The sequence below is a fragment of the Ischnura elegans genome, chromosome 5 (assembly GCF_921293095.1).
Source record: "Ischnura elegans chromosome 5, ioIscEleg1.1, whole genome shotgun sequence".
In the NCBI taxonomy this organism is placed as follows: Eukaryota; Metazoa; Arthropoda; class Insecta; order Odonata; family Coenagrionidae; genus Ischnura; species Ischnura elegans.
Genome location: NC_060250.1, coordinates 51,983,269 through 51,999,555, shown reverse-complemented (window position 1 = coordinate 51,999,555; position 16,287 = coordinate 51,983,269).

Sequence of the window (16,287 nt, the reverse complement as noted above, 5' to 3'; positions counted from 1 at the left end):
AAATCGATTTTTTTGTGGGGAGAGAAAAACGTAGCGGGCGGCGTTTGGTAATAAAAACTCACTGCTCGAGCAAAAAATGGCAGTTTCGAAAGTTTTAGCTCCGAATACGAACCCTGTTGAGGAAACTTCAGGATAAACTTCAGAGGCATAGATAGAGGCATCTGTGGGCCGAGAATGAAGAACAAGGGAATTAGAATGAAAACTAACCAGAAGGTCACCAGGCATCGGAGATTCACAGTTTGAGGGTACCGGACAGGAGATGAAGAAAATTTTTATCCTCCGATATAATTTTTGTCACTCTACTTTTAGTATTACAACGGGTATTCGAGAAACATGAATGATTACCAAGCCAAGGATATCATGAAAGAGGGAAGCAGTTATTGCTGCACCGCCGGGACTACGGTTAAACCGCACAAAACGGAGGATTTTAGAGAGAATGCAACGACGCATGAATAAGTAGTTAGCCATGAGCAAAAATTATCATTTTTTGCAGGTGCGGGGCAGGTTTTACTAAATTTTTGACTCGTCAGAAACTAACAAATATTCTCTCAAGAGGCGCTTTAGAACTTGGTATATATTTTATTCGCCTAATATCGCAAGAAATAGTATGCAAGGGGTTCCTACTTTGTTATTATGACAACTATCCAAGTAGCAAAAGTATCAAATCCGCGGACTGAGAATACTTTCTCAAAAATGGCACTTGCAACAAAGTTCTAACTCGCATTACTCCCCACCGGTTTTCTGCAAAACTGCTCAAAGCGTAACATATTCGAAAGTATATTACCTTTATATATTAAAGTAAATACCTTTCCAGATAGTAATCGCTATTTTAAAAAAGCAGCTCTATTGAACCCTCAATAGAAGAAAGACGACGATTATAGTGGCTACTTGTACAAATTTCAATAAAAATTCCCGGAGAAAAACTCCATTGACACCAACTTATTTCCCTCAGAGGTACGGTACCGTTACACCATATTTTTGGGAAAAAAATTAGTTAATGTTAATGAAAAAATATTCAATGGTAATGCACAATTTGTACATCGTATATTTTGCGGCAAAATCTCAAATTCTGTATTTTCATTATAACAATGTTTATGTTTTGACTCTCCACTTTATATCTTAATTTCAAACTGGCGAGAACTCGGAACTAGAACAAAACCATCAAAATGTCATTTTTCTCCACAGTTAAGTCATGTACAACCGCCATAATTCAAAGGAATCTTTAAATATCAAAGATGCAACACCGAGTTAAGGTTGGCACACACAGGAACTCGGGCACACGCTGAGATGCTCAACTAACATTGCCTATTGCAAAACGTCCTTATTCTCCAATTCTAGTATTTTACCATATCAACATACTAACTACCTACCTTAGCTCCATTCAGAAATCACTATTTCATTTTTTACAAAGGAAACATCCTTGAATATAACATAGAGGTGGGCGATGCCGATGCTGAGTTCACGCCACGGCACTGCCTCCGAGTCAGCGGGAAATAAGGTATGTATCTCCCAAAATGTACTCAGTACCACAAAAAAACTCAATAATAAATCTAAATTTTGCACTTCATAATCCTCGAAACACAATTTTCGATCGATAGTAACTAATTCGTGTCTCAAATACGATCAGTTTGTACTGTGCGCCTATACAACAAATTCTAGAATCGGCACACAGTAGAGCTTAAAACATGCTAAGGATGTCCCTTATTTGCGCTCAGGATAATAAATATGTATGTAATAAGATGTGTAATATATAATAAGATAGGTATAAAATTACCCCAGTATAGTTTCGGAAGGGTAATAGGGGTACAAATTAGGCATGTAACATAGATTTTGATTATTTATGCGCCATAAATTATGCCTTCCTGTGACAATGTCAAATAATTTCCCATTGCATTTATGAACAGGATATTTTATGGATTCGCGGCGCACGTCTTATGCCGCGAAAAATGCACCCGGACGCTGACGTCACATAATTTTTTTTACTGTCCGCGCTCATGTCTCGTCAATCATAGATTTCAATATCTTCACCTGAGAGATAGCGCTCTTCAACACTCTTCTCCACGCCCAACGACCCGAGTACCTTCTCTTATATCTTCGAATCCGTTCACCGCAATTTTTGCTTACATTTTAAGATGGGAGAAGTTCTCACATTAAAAATGCGATACAAGAATTTTCCCATAGCTACTATACCACCAACCCCGCTAATATTCAGGTAGGTAAGAGGGTATTTTTTGCGTCTTTAGGACTTGGTATTTATCGGACAGGCGTGAAAATCATTCCATGAAATAGCGAAAAATGAAAGCCTAAATCCATTAATCATTATTTGATTATCTAAAACCATTGCTCAAAAACAAGGTAGTTTTGTTCGGGGGTGGTTCCCAAACCTCCCCGTTTGTCCTCTAAATTGCTTCCAAAGATTATAGCAGAAAATTTAAGTAGATAAGTGCTCTTGCACGATAGGCAAATGCCATAGGCTTTTTCAACATGCAAGGTTGCCTAAAAATCTTCGATATTGAATGTATAAATTTTCCCGCTACAACCGAAAACATACATTTAAACATATTTTTTCAGTTGAGAAATCATTGGGTAGACCTTTACGCCGAAAAAACCATTTGAAGATGTCATAAAAAAAGCTTAGTAATAAGTTAAAAGCGCAGAAACTCCATCTGAAAATTCCAATTGAAAGGCTGACGTAAAATTAATTTTACCCGCCGCTAAAAATGGTTAAATGGCGGGCGGGCGAATTCAACACCTCTAATAAACCTCACCTCTTGGTGCCTCCGCGCGGCCGCCGACTCCCAGGGAAGGCTGGGAAAATGGGGAGGATCAGGAGGAGGGGGCCACACTCCACACAACCTCCTCCTCCTCCTTCCGGAGGACTCCTCCGCTCGGCTGCAGGACCTCCCGGAAGAGAGACCGTCCTCCACCCCCGCCTCGGGACGGAACCCCTCACGTCAGCCACCCTCGCCACATGCCCTCACTTACCCGGCGACTCCACTACTTTTAAGACCCGAGGGCGACCGACCACGACGCCGTCCGCAAGCCTTCTCCTCGGCAGCGTCGCCGTCGTCGTCGCCAGCGCCTTCCCCTCCTCCCCGCAGCCGACTCCCACCCCCACCCACCGACGCCCATGGCCGCCAATGGCGTCGCCCCGTGGGAAGAGACAACGCCTCCCCCACCCTCCTTTGCCCCATTCCAACTCTCTCTTCCCAATACCACCTTCTACACCTCCTCTTCCCTTTCCACACGCCAAGTACTCCTTCCCTTACCATAAGCCCAACCTACATTCCATCCGTAACCACCCCCCAACTGTTGTCACGCCTGTGTCAGGAGCCACCTATGCGTCCACTCCCCCCTATAAGATATAGCAGGTAGATTCGTTATTGGAGGGTGCAATTATGTATAGTGCGAATACCGTAAGTTGGCGCACGGGCCCGAGAAGTACCCGAGCCGCGAGCAAAGGAGGGGAGGAAAGGACCGACAAGAAAACTGTATGGGACCGACACAGGTAGCTGGCGGGTCCGTTCACCCGCCCCTTTCCTCCCCCGACGAAGGCAACTGGCACCTCTAATAGAATCATTAACTTTTTTACTATCTCATAATATCTCAATCTAAATATCATATTTGTAAAGAGCTAAAAAAGCTAAGAAAAATGACATAAACACGATGTGCTCCGATCATGAATAACGAAATGGTCGAAAGTAAAAACAAAACATAGAGTCTAACGGCTAAAAAAATAACTTTCGACCATGTCGTTATTCATGATCGGAGCACTTCGTGTTTCATATCATTCTTCTTAGCTTTTTTAGCGCTTTGCAAATGTGCTATATAGATTGAGATATTATGATATAGTAAAAAAAGTTAATAATTCTACCAGAGGAGCTAGTTGCCTTCGTCGGAGGGAGGGAGGAAAGGGACCGGCGAACGGACCCGCCAGCTACCAGTGTCGGTCCTTTTCTCCCCTCCTTTGCTCACGGTTCGCGGGCCCGTGCGCCAACTTACGGTATACACACCCTATTGTCAAATCTCTCTACTTTTCAGAAAGGTTGGTGGAAGAGTTTAAAACCTGAATCATACGATCTTTTTTTTTCATCCCTCCTGGGGGATAGCTCAAGCGATCGCTCCAATGATGGAGGGAAATGATGGATCGCTCTAATGATTGTTTCACGCGATCATTTTTCCTTTTTTCGGCAAGTCCCTTTTTTCCGTTGCTGAAACCATCGCTGGCATGGTCCTGCAGCCAATCGGAACGCAAGGCCACTGACATCGATTGCAACGCCGCGCTTGTCTATTAATTGATTGGCAGTTGCAAATGCGGAGAGTGACTCAATGAGCGATGGAAAAAGGGACGGTGGGAATGACCTCGTGATTCAGAAAATGATGGGTCAAACGATCACTCTTTTGGTCCCTGAAAACCTATCGCTTGAGCTATAATTCTGAGGAACGGAAAAATGATCGAGTGATTCGGTCTTAATTCAGAAAATAGAAATATTTCGATAGTGCTTTGATTGTTGCTCACTATCAGCAGTATTCTACCACAAGCGTCTCGCATGAAAAATAATCCTATTATGGTCAGATTTCATATGGAGAAGGTGACTTGCACGAAAAATGCGCCATTACAGATCCACCTTTATAATGAAGAACTAAGACCATTATAATCTTCATTTTGGAATAAATTCAATACAATGAAGTCTAATTTCGGTGCACGAAATTCACACATTGATTCAACCAGACAGTTATTGTGGCTAGGTTAGGGTAAAGCTGATACCGGATTAAGCCACAGGAGTGTGAAATTTATACCCTCAAGTTATAAGGGCCAGATCTTTCCATCCAACACCTCGCATGCATTTCTCTAATTTACGGCAATTACTAATTTTTGTAAACGGGTCCCAACCAATCAAATGAATATCAATCGTGATTTTCTTCTTTAAGTTTGGTTTATACAATGCCTGGTAAGTGTCCACCGGAACTTCACTCAGCCTTAATTTTATACTGAAAATTTTTGGAAGTTGCAATGTAAGGAATCAGATTAGAATAAATTTTGGTTTAAAAATCGACTTAAAATTTAAGATTCGTTAAATCCATTTTCACACTCCTGTAATGTAAACTAGAAATTATTAAACCATCCTCTTTAATCTTCATCTAACCTATATTTCCAGACACAATAATACAGAACCCTACTTCTAGCGTCGCTCCGTGGTAAGAGACACGAATTATCTTCTCTTTCCTCTTCCCCTTTGTCAACCTTTTCCTCTTTCCTCAAAGCCTGTACACGTGAACGATCATGCGAATGATCATGCTCAATGATCACGTGATCATTCACGGGATCATGCAAGCAAAATAGAACATGTTCCAATTTTCACTGCGCATGGCGGTTCATTCACGAATTTTTCCGTTGTACACGGCGAATGCTAACGCACGATCATTCAGCATCATCATTCGCATGACCATTCACCGTGTATAGCGGCCTTCATACCACCCCTACTCACTGCCACAAATTTGTTCTCACTTAAAATCCTCTTCATTTTTTTACCTTCATCTTATACGTGTTAAAGCATTGTTTGAGATTTATTTCCTCGCGGTAAACACTAAGCCCGACCATAATCTTGCATGGATATAATTATACTAATTACTAACCATAAAGCAATTTTACCTTTCTATGTAACTGTCTCCGTGTTATAGTCTCGGGATGCATGGAGTGATGCACACTTGGTTGGAGCTGACATCACCAACAGGAATGCTAACTTATTTTAATTATTGCATGTTTATAATTAGCTAGTGTGCACAGGGGTGCAGGGGACTTATAAAAAACATTGGGGGCCCCATACTGGAGGGTCTTGTCTCGATAAATTTTATAAATAGTAAGTTTTTAATTTTTTTAAAGCATTTTAGAAGAGTCATATGATCAACATTAGAACCCTGAAAACTCGACCCTTGATAACTAGACACTCCGGGGAAAATCGACAAGCGTGATACATCTTTTCCTTCCCCCCATAACGAATTTTTGAGGGGGCTCGGGCCCCCTCAGGCCCCATGGAGTCGGCGCCACTGAGTGTGTATGTAGGGAACTTATTATAAGCAGGTAATAGGTCATTCCCAGCAAAACACCCTTAGGAGGCACGCATGGTAGCATGAAGATGTAGGGCTGATATTTGCATTGTAACTAAGCGATACAAAAATTATTAAAATCATTCTTTAATCACTTGGCGAAGCTAACAGGAGTTTTGGCTTCCCACCCCGTGGACCCAGATTCAAATCCACGCGGTGACGGAATGTTAGAGAATGCCCAACTCCTACTTTGTGCAGGGCACTGATCAAGTACTGATCTCCTTCTGAGGGATGCTTTGTTGAGCCGTGGTCCCCGTTCGTTCAGAGCAGGCTAATTCCAAGGAATAATTTTTCTTCAACCTTACTCACATCGCAAATGTCCTTAGCTCCGCGGGTCACCACGTCAAAATAAATATTTTCGAAGTTAAAATATAATTTACAGGAGATTTATAACTTAAATCCAAAGACTTATTTTTTCATGTCATTGATTAATGCATCCAAACTTGTGATCCGATAACTTCAGTCAATGGCTTTGGTCTACCGACTTCTTTAACTAACATCATTTGCAGTCCGAAGAAAGCGTATCCTACAGGAGAAAATAAGCATTAAAATCAACTTACACTATCATGCTATTATCATCCACTTTGATGGAATTTTCCATTAATCTCCTATCCAATTCATTTATCCTACATTTCTTTCCTTTTCCTCCAACCCATTATGCCTCACCTATACTCAACCCGTTCACACCCCCAACCGCTATGCCAGCGCTACAGCCACCATTCACGCCAGGCCGGATGTCCACTTATGATTAGCAATCAGTATGTATGTATCGGAAAAGTGTGAAAATATTCAGTGAAATATAATGCAATACAAGCGCATGTATGTTTATTGACATTTGATAAAGTCAAAAAAAAATACTCGTGAGTAACTGGTTTACCTTAAACTACTGAAATGAGTTGTTTCCAAGGCCACTCCTGGTCGCAGTGTCAGCTTAATACTTAATCCGACACTGTCACACTCCAATCCTATTTTGATTTTTTTTATAATTTACATTTTTTCCTCTGGATATCATTATGCAACATAATTCTCAGTATTTTATGGGGTATTAGATCCCCCAAAGAATGCTCTGCTTTTTGCTTTGAATGATTGAAGATGATGGAGAATGCTTTGGGGTGGCCATTCATTGAATCACAAAGGCTGACATTACATGTTTACAAAATTTTCACTCCCAAATCACACTCATTAAAGACAAAAGAATCTGTCCATATAGAAACAGAAATGTAAAAAAAATATTACAAAATGTAAAGATGAAAATTGGTGCAAAAGTTTACAGAAAAAAATTATGATAAACCAGAGCAATTATAAAAGTCTTCCCATGCAATCGCTTCTGAGGGTCTGTTAAGAGAACTTCTTTGCAAAGCTCCCTCCACTTTTAAAAGTTTTTTTTCCAAAACGGATAGGAATTAACCGTTGGACATGGCTGATTAATTACTTGGGTCTCAGAAGCTAATTGGGCGGAATATGCTCATTTTTTCGCCTGGGTTGAGGAGAGCCGCCTCTTTAAATCTATGGAGTTATAAGTTTGGCCCACTTTTTTAAGTCATGAGCAGACTTAAAGCAATACCGTTATCGAGTACCGGGATCTTGTGGATAATTTGGTGCATTATAGCGTTTTTCAGTTCCTAATACTCTTTACCGAAACTATTCGTTTCTAATGGAGATAGATGCGTCTTCTTAAATGGCTTGATTTATTTTTTTAGATTTTCTCGGATTTTTTATTTCAACTTATTACAATATGCGAAGGGGAGTAGAATTGATTTGATAAGACAATTAAGCCAGCTTTTGAACATTTAGAGGTCGCTCAAGAACACTAAATGCATTTAAAATAATTTTTTCATATGGATAATTGAGTATTTCTATCTTCTAGGATTGAAACAAAAAGTTAGAGTCCTAAAAATACAAAATTCACACCATTCATACGTCTCAGCCGCGGTTTTCCAGATATATCGTATTGTAGTGCGGAATACGATCGCGACCTCTGCCCTAAGCACTGCGCCTGCTACTCGCAAGCCACACTCACGGTCAGCTGATCGTTTCTGCAATCTTCACTACCATACTTCCTCCTTGCAAGAGTTGAGCGAGATATTTTCCCCAGAAAACACTGACAGAGTGTAAACTATTCGCACAAACGTACATTCAAAATATCTTTAAGTTACTTCCGTACATATTAATTTAATGTAAGACTGAGGAATGGGTGGAGAAATTAGTTATAATTGTATTTTATAATATATCAGAACATTAAAAAATCCGACTATATGAGAGAGACTCGTACCATGGCACCTGCGTTTATTCTTTAGATTTGCTATGAGAACACTCCAGCCATCCGTGCATAGAATGATATGAAAAAAAATGTAAACTTAAATGCGGAAAATACGACGACTGATGTTCGACTATTCATCTCCTCTCCAATGAAAAATTACTAGATGAAAATAAATTCCCACACTCATACAGACGAGAACGCCTGAGGTCTTTGTAGGGGATTCTTCCTAGTGACTTCTAGTGTCGCACCGTCCGAGAATCAGTCAACGGCCTTGTGTAATAGACGATTCTGGTATTAGAAGAATATATTTTCAAAGAACTTAATGCATTGGATGAAAGAATAGCACCTCCGGGCTAATTTTTATGATTTTCTTCGCCAGTCATGAAATATTTGTGTGTCTCCTCATTACACACCGCCATGGGTTCCGACTTAAAAAAATATTGGGGGGGCCCAAACTGGGGACCTAGCCCCGGTAAATTTTATAAGTAGTGAATTTTAAGTTTTTAAGCATTTGAGAAGAGTCAAATGATGAAAATTGGAACCATGATCACTCGAATCTCGATATCTGGAAACTCCGGGGAAAATTGACTAGCCTGACACATTTTTCCTCACATCTGTAACGAATTTTTGGGGGGACTCGGGCCCACTCAGGCCCCATGGAGTCGGCACCACTGCACGCCGTAGTGAGTAACGGAAAAGTAGACGGTCATTATAAACTTCAAATACCATTACTTCTGTAGCTTGAAGCTAGTGGGGCGATGCAGTTTTCTCCAGCATTTCTCCGGTCTAGACTTGGACTTTTGAGTTCCTCTTCTTCTTTTAGGCAAATGGACGACTTGATTGCGGGTCCCATGTTATCACTCTTCAAGAGTTGCCTGCAGTGGTTGTCACCTCACAGCCAGATGCAACCGTCACTGGAACGAGATGAAACACTTTACCAGCCAAGCCAGCATTTCGCCACTATGGCACGCCAGATTAATAAATTAATTTTCTCTATGAAAATAAACTGAGAGATTGGAGTGATTAAGAAAACATCAATCAGAATATTGTTACCTTTGATTGCACAAAAAATATCCTGCACAGTCATATACCCACAATACAAACCCACTTTTACACATCCGTGTGTGAGAACAGCACTACATATTTATTTGACAGTAGTGAAGGCCGTTCGTTTTACACGGGGCACGTAATTGCATGATCAGACGAGTGTCCGAAGGTGCAATCAAAATTGCGTTCTGTAAAGCGGTGAACAGCAAGAACGTTTTGCGGTAGCTATGTTAAAATAATTTCTCATGAAATTGCTTTTTGAAATTGTAGAAGAGCGTTTATTATCACTTCAATATATAGACTACCTGGGCAGGCGAGATGACTTGTTTTTATATTTGCGGTGAACTCTCTCAAATGCCCCGCCGGAACTCCCTCGGCCATTCTGGAATTTATCTGGAACGGACCGACAGAATACCAGCCGACGCCAAGATTTGAACGCGGGCCGCCCAGTTGGGAGTCGAACGCGTATCCACCGGTCCAACACAATGCGCCACAAACGCATGCGATAATGCATGGAAGTGAGATGGCAAAATAGCCCCTGCTCTAATGCCATTCCCTCAATTGCGCACCATAATGAGAAATCAATGCAGGTCTAACCTGCAAATTTATGTGCATCGTGTAAAATGGTCATAGAGGCTTATTGAAGTAAGAATGAATGAGTCGTGGTACTCAGTGAAGTGATACAATTACGGGTGGATTGATAGGTTACAACGAAATGAATATGATGTACCGTAGAAAAACTATGACAGTTTTACCATCACTTAAAGGGACATGTGGGAACCGGTGCCAGAAGGATTGGTGTGTTAACAGTGACGCCAGAGAAACCTGGAGTCGGCAATAGCCTGCTCCAAACGATAGACTCTGAGTGTCCACAGCTTAACGTCCCATCGGACGGACGGACGGAGTATAGTGGTACCTACCACAAAGCACTATAGCAAGGATTAAGCGCTTGGGATGTTACAAAAAAATCTTCGCCGCCGCTGGGATTTGAACCCGGACGTTCAAGAAAGGAAGGCAACGTTCAAGCCATCAAAACAAATAATTCCCCAGGAGCCAAAAATTCTAGTGGAAATTATAATCCAACTTGGAGAAATATGAATCATGTAATTTTGATAAGAATTGGCAGGGTGTGACCGTAATCACGGTTTACAAAAAGAATTATAGGAAACATGAGCGTACCCAGCGAGGGGTAGGAAGGGGCAGCTTCCCTCCCCCCCCCCCCCAGAAGCAAAAATCGCAAAAGTCTTTAAGGAAAATCAGGACTGGATTGGAACAAAAGTTTTTAACAAATTTTCTTAAAATCCACGAAAAATTATATTATCATTGGAAATGTAACTAAAATATATTTTTTCCAGCTAATAATTTTAAAAACTAATAAAATACTGCAATAGTTTTCTAAAAATGTTAGTTTTATTCATCTTTACCAAACTTAATTGTTACAAATGAACAACCATGGCTTCATGCAAATCATCGCATGCATGATCTTGGGTACGCCCTTGAGAGGAATAGATAATGCGAACTTTCGTGGATGTTTGTGCCGTCGCTTAGCGGGACTGCTTCGTATAATTTTGTGATCGATTGTAATATTTTGTTAGGAATCTACATCTACATGCTACCGCGCAGGCAGTGTCAATAGGAGAGAGGTATTAGGATAGAAGCCGTAAACCTGAACGAAAGTACAAAAAAATTACGTACACAATTAGAGAGATTTGGTTGCCCGAGTTCGATCAAGCATACATTAAAGCTTCCTATTATTGGGGGAGGAAGCGAAATCCTAAGCCTATCCGTTGGAAAATACTTATCTTCATTTATCGTTTCTGTCGGACCTGGATATATAATGCACGATGATGTTCTCGTGTCGCTCTGAAAGATACGTGTTTTTAATTTCTTAATTCTCAGAGTAAGCCGAGCAGGTAGCCTCCTTGTCTCCAGCGGCACAAAATCTAATTAATGTCAAAGCTGTAACATCATTTCATTATGGCGTTTGTATACATTGTTTCCCAATTCAGCCTACTTTGCGATGCGTAGCGAAGTGTAGAAACATGTCGTATTGAAAACTTAACCCAGTGAAAGCCAATCTAATTCCAGTTGAATTCGTAAAATTTCACTTTCACAAAGCAAAGGCTGATTTAACTGAGCGTTAATAATGATTGCTTATACGAACTGCATTAATTTTTGATTGATTGATATGGGGAGAATGAGAGTTAGTAGGAATGATGCAGAAGGTGGAAAGAATTGGAGGCAGAAAGTTGGCGAGGATAAATAACATTTAGGGCATATGAATAGCCATGGAAGTAAGTAAGTAAGAAGATTTATCCAATCTGTCTTTGAGTTAGGTTTCAAGGTCGCTTCAAACGTTTAGGGGATCCAATCCCCCCATAAATGGTTCATACATACTCAAGCGTACCTATCCCTTCCAAATTACTCTCTTCCCCAAATTACATCCCCTTCCATCGTGTGAACGCTCCTGAAACTTATTTTCTGGCTACGGCCTAGGTACTATTTTTTCTTCCCCGTCAATAAGGAGCAGCTAAGGAGACACAGCCATTGTATAATTTTGCGGCATAGCCCTGAAGAAATCAGGATTCGTCAAGCGTATTGTGGGAAGATTTTCGGATGAGAAAGTAAAAGAAAGGTGCTATTTCGCTCTCGTCCGACTGCACCTTGAATATGCACCAAGCGAATGGGATCCGGTACAGAAAGACTTAATCCGCGAACTGAAGAAAATACAAAGAAAGGCTGCGCGGTTTCCTCAAAAACTGTTACGGGCGTACAGACAGCGTTACGCAGATGTTAAGCGAATTAGGCTGGGAGCTGCTGGAGACTCGGAGGCTGCGCGCAAGGTTTAGAATGTTTGAACAATTGAGATTGGATATCTTTAAGAGCTACACGGAAAACATAATATTAGAGCCCCACTATATTTCTAGGTCCGACAGAAGCGATAAATTAAGAGAGATATTTTGTCGAACGGATAGATATGGGAATTCCTTTTTCCCCCGAACCATAAAGGACTTTAATAAATGCCGGTCGTAATTTCGTAGGAGCTTCGTTTCCTTTTAAGTGCAAATGGATGACGTCCTAACATTCCCTGCCACACGCCTTTTAGGCGGCATGCGGGGTAGTATGTAGATGTAGATAATTATATTTTTCTCCTACTATGAATACTCCGTTTCTCCGCTGTGAGTTGAAAGGCGTTGCGCAAATTTGTCCATCCGATGCCGAGTTGTGCTCCTGCGGTGGCGAAACACAGGGATGCGTGGATGCAGCTCCGCGCCCGGATCCCACGCCGCTTAATTCAAAATACGACGAGGCTAACCGCGACAGTAACTCTAGCAGACTCACTCGCTTGAAGAGAAAGATAAATGGGCCGACTTCAAAGCGAGGGATATCATCCTCCTGGACTGGATTATACCCACTGCTTCGTGTCGTCTGTACAAACACGGCTAATGAAGGAACGGCCTCAAAGCCGTGGTCACGGATTTGCAGCGAAATTGTAACTGTTCTGCATTACCTTTAAAAAGCAATATAAACTAGCAATAAATTACCCAAAAAATGGAATTACACTAAAACGTGAATAACGTTCAATGGAAAATAATGTTTCAGAGACGCACTTACGGCCAATAGCGATTTGTAGCGACAGTACTATGCTACATCGCCACACAAAAAGAAGTGTTATTGACTAATAATAGTTAATAGTTCCCGCTTATGGTGATATATGCACGTCCACATTACCGCCTACCAGTCATTGGTAGGATTTTGGCAGAAAAGTACGATGTCGGCAGTAAAAAAAATGCTGATTCTTATATTCGACATGCTAAAATGAGGATGTAAAACAAAATGCGTGGAAATTTGCTGCTGTCGTTACATCATCACCATTCATACCATTGTGATTATGATTTTATATTCAGAAATGAGACTGGATATAAAAAGTACGAGTGGTTAGAGAGATTTGATGAGACCATAGGAACTACGAAAATTTGAAGAAAATTTTGCAATAGAAGCATCAGGTATTTTAAGCATTATTAAAACTCCTAGTTTCATTTCAATCCCATTTATCTTTAAAAATTCATGTCTCCAGAAAACTAACTAAAAATAATGATGATGCGCATTAAAAGTTTTTAAAGCCACCGTTTAATGGTTAAAATATAAATTAATGTATAAATTGTAGTCACGTAGACATAAATAGTTACAATATTCCAAAAACAAATTTAAAAAGATAAATAAAAAATCATATTAATTGGGAAAAAATATATATTTTACATTCTGTGGACTTTTTGTCATTCATTGATTAGTGTACTCTAAAAATAAATCAATAATCAACATCTGTTTTAGAATGTAAGTTCCTGCTAATGTAAACACCACACTACCCCAACAACACAAACATCTGCGCAAAATAAATTGTACTTTCCTTTGGCTGGTTGTGGTAAACATGGTTTACCGGTACGGCGTTTACGCGCCTTCGGCACGACATATAATGTGAATTTTGTTTGAATGAATATACATTTTATACATGATCCATAATATCATGATTTTATCCATGACAACCATAAATGAAAAGACATTTACATAGTTAGGCTCTCATTGCCAGTGCTTAAAACCGAAGATTATTTTGATACCGAAGGTTTGTTTGTGGAGGTAGAGATCACTCCAGATTAAAGCAAAGGCGTATGAATTTCAAGCATTCAGGAAATACAAGCCAGTTCCTTCCCTGAATCGCCTAGCATTTACAGCCCTCGCGACGGATATGGCCTTTAAGGGCGCAGATTTATGAGTGGGGAGATGGGTGCTTACATTTTCCTTCAGAATATCGAATTCCATTACTTAATTGTGATTCCGAGACTGAAAATTTCTGTTCCTTTTCCGCGCGCGATGTGTCCCGAATATAAGTATTACTGAAGGATTCTCCCTAGTTAATATTAATAGGGAATGAAGTTCTGTATCCAATTTATAAATTCCGTAGTCAAGGTACCCAAGATATACCCCTCTTCACTCCAACTCATCGACCTTATCCTTCACCAGCCTTGCTCACTCAGCATTTTTCCTCCATATTAATATTTTTTAAATTAAATCTTAAATCTTTTTCCCTGTCCATAGATCGTATAAGTAGCACCATACCGTTGATATAAATCTTTAACAGTACGGCGACCATACTGAAAAGGTAATTAAGAGTGGTAAGGGGAATGGGCCGTGGTGATTTGTTATATGTTCCATGAAAACTTACCTAAATCGGTGGAACACTTGATATAACGGTAGTAGTAGGCCTACCGATGTCAAATATGAAGAAGGTAGGGGGCAGACCGAAGATAGCCTACGCCAAGCAAAACGTTAAACATTGTCTGAATTTAAAGGAATATCGTTATGAAGTTCTGCCATGAAAAAACGTTGGAAATTCCAAAACTAGCTATTTAAATTGTATCAAAGTTTAACTTTAAATGTGAATTTTACAATTTTAAGACAGTCAGTATTTTGAAATTCGCCTTCGCGGAATAGCGACAAAGTAGGATTTATTTCTCCGACGGTGTCTTCGAAAGCAGGACCTCCGTTGCATGTGTCATACTGTGGCTGTCAACATCTCATTCAGTGAAACCCATTCTGAAGTTCGCTCTGAGAGTATGGCTTGTTGGTGTAACTGACTAACACGCCCAGGGGCGCAGCTAGGAATTAAGGCTGGGGGGGGGGGGGTGTTTAGGTGCAACTAATACTGGGGTGTGTGGAGGTATAGTATACCCACCAGGATAAGCGGTAGGTGCGAGATTCATGAATTGCGTAATTTTAATGATTAACGGTTCAAAATGGTGAGTTTTACGGCATTCCGAAAGGTGTTTTATTCATCCTTACACTATTCTATTAGTAATATCAATCCAATTAAGTAAAATGGATTAAACTTAAACATTTCTGTGAGCCCTGGAGGGGGGGGTGTTTATCCCCCAAACGCCTGACTGGCAATCAGGGTATCCGGATTCGAATCCCTGTCAAGCAAAATAATTTTTCTTGGCATACTTCACTCTCGGTGTATATATCAGTTTAAAAAGTTTATCATGCGGTTCACTGCAAATGAGAGTATCTTAACAAACTCATTATCAAGAGAAGAAATTCTTGGACCCGCAAGAATATACCCTCGATGTCTAAGCTAAAAAATGTTATCCCCGAAAGCCGTCGAAGATACCCGAAAAGGCGAGAGGGGTTAAAAATCCACGGGCTGAGGCGAGGGGATTTAATTGAATTTAAGGGTTCTAAGGTGGCCCAAATTTGAGTCAGCCGTTGGGCTAGCAGGGACAGACTATGAAGAGTGAGAGGGTGAAATGCTAGCCGATATGTCAACGTGAATGAAGGGGTACGAACCTGCGAGAGCTAAAGAATTATAGTGGTATATAATTACAGTGATAGTATAGTAGCGCATACATATGGGGGCAACCCCCTTGCGGGGCCGCCTTCATTGCCGAATAATGCAGAAAACAACAATTGTAACTTTTTTAATATCATAAGATGGCATTGTCTTGCATATTTGTAAAATCAGTTGAAATAAAACTTTCTTAAACTTTGCATTTGATTTGTTTATTTTTTTTAATACAGTAGAGGTAAAGGTAGCTCAAGATATCTTTAGCGCCCTTGGGTTTTTCCTGAACCCATCAATGGCTGAGTATATTTTAAACTATTTTAAATGCACTTCTGCATTGATGCAAGGGCTGCCAAATCCTAAAAGATAATTACTCTAATTATTCATTTCTCCTGTTTAAACACTTCGATCGAGCTCCTTCCCCACGCGATTAATGAATACCCATCCCTATAAAACGCATGAATATTTAAAGCTCGCACCTAAAATCTCAATACGCCTCCAGCTATGACTCCTCTCCAAAAACAGACGAGAATAC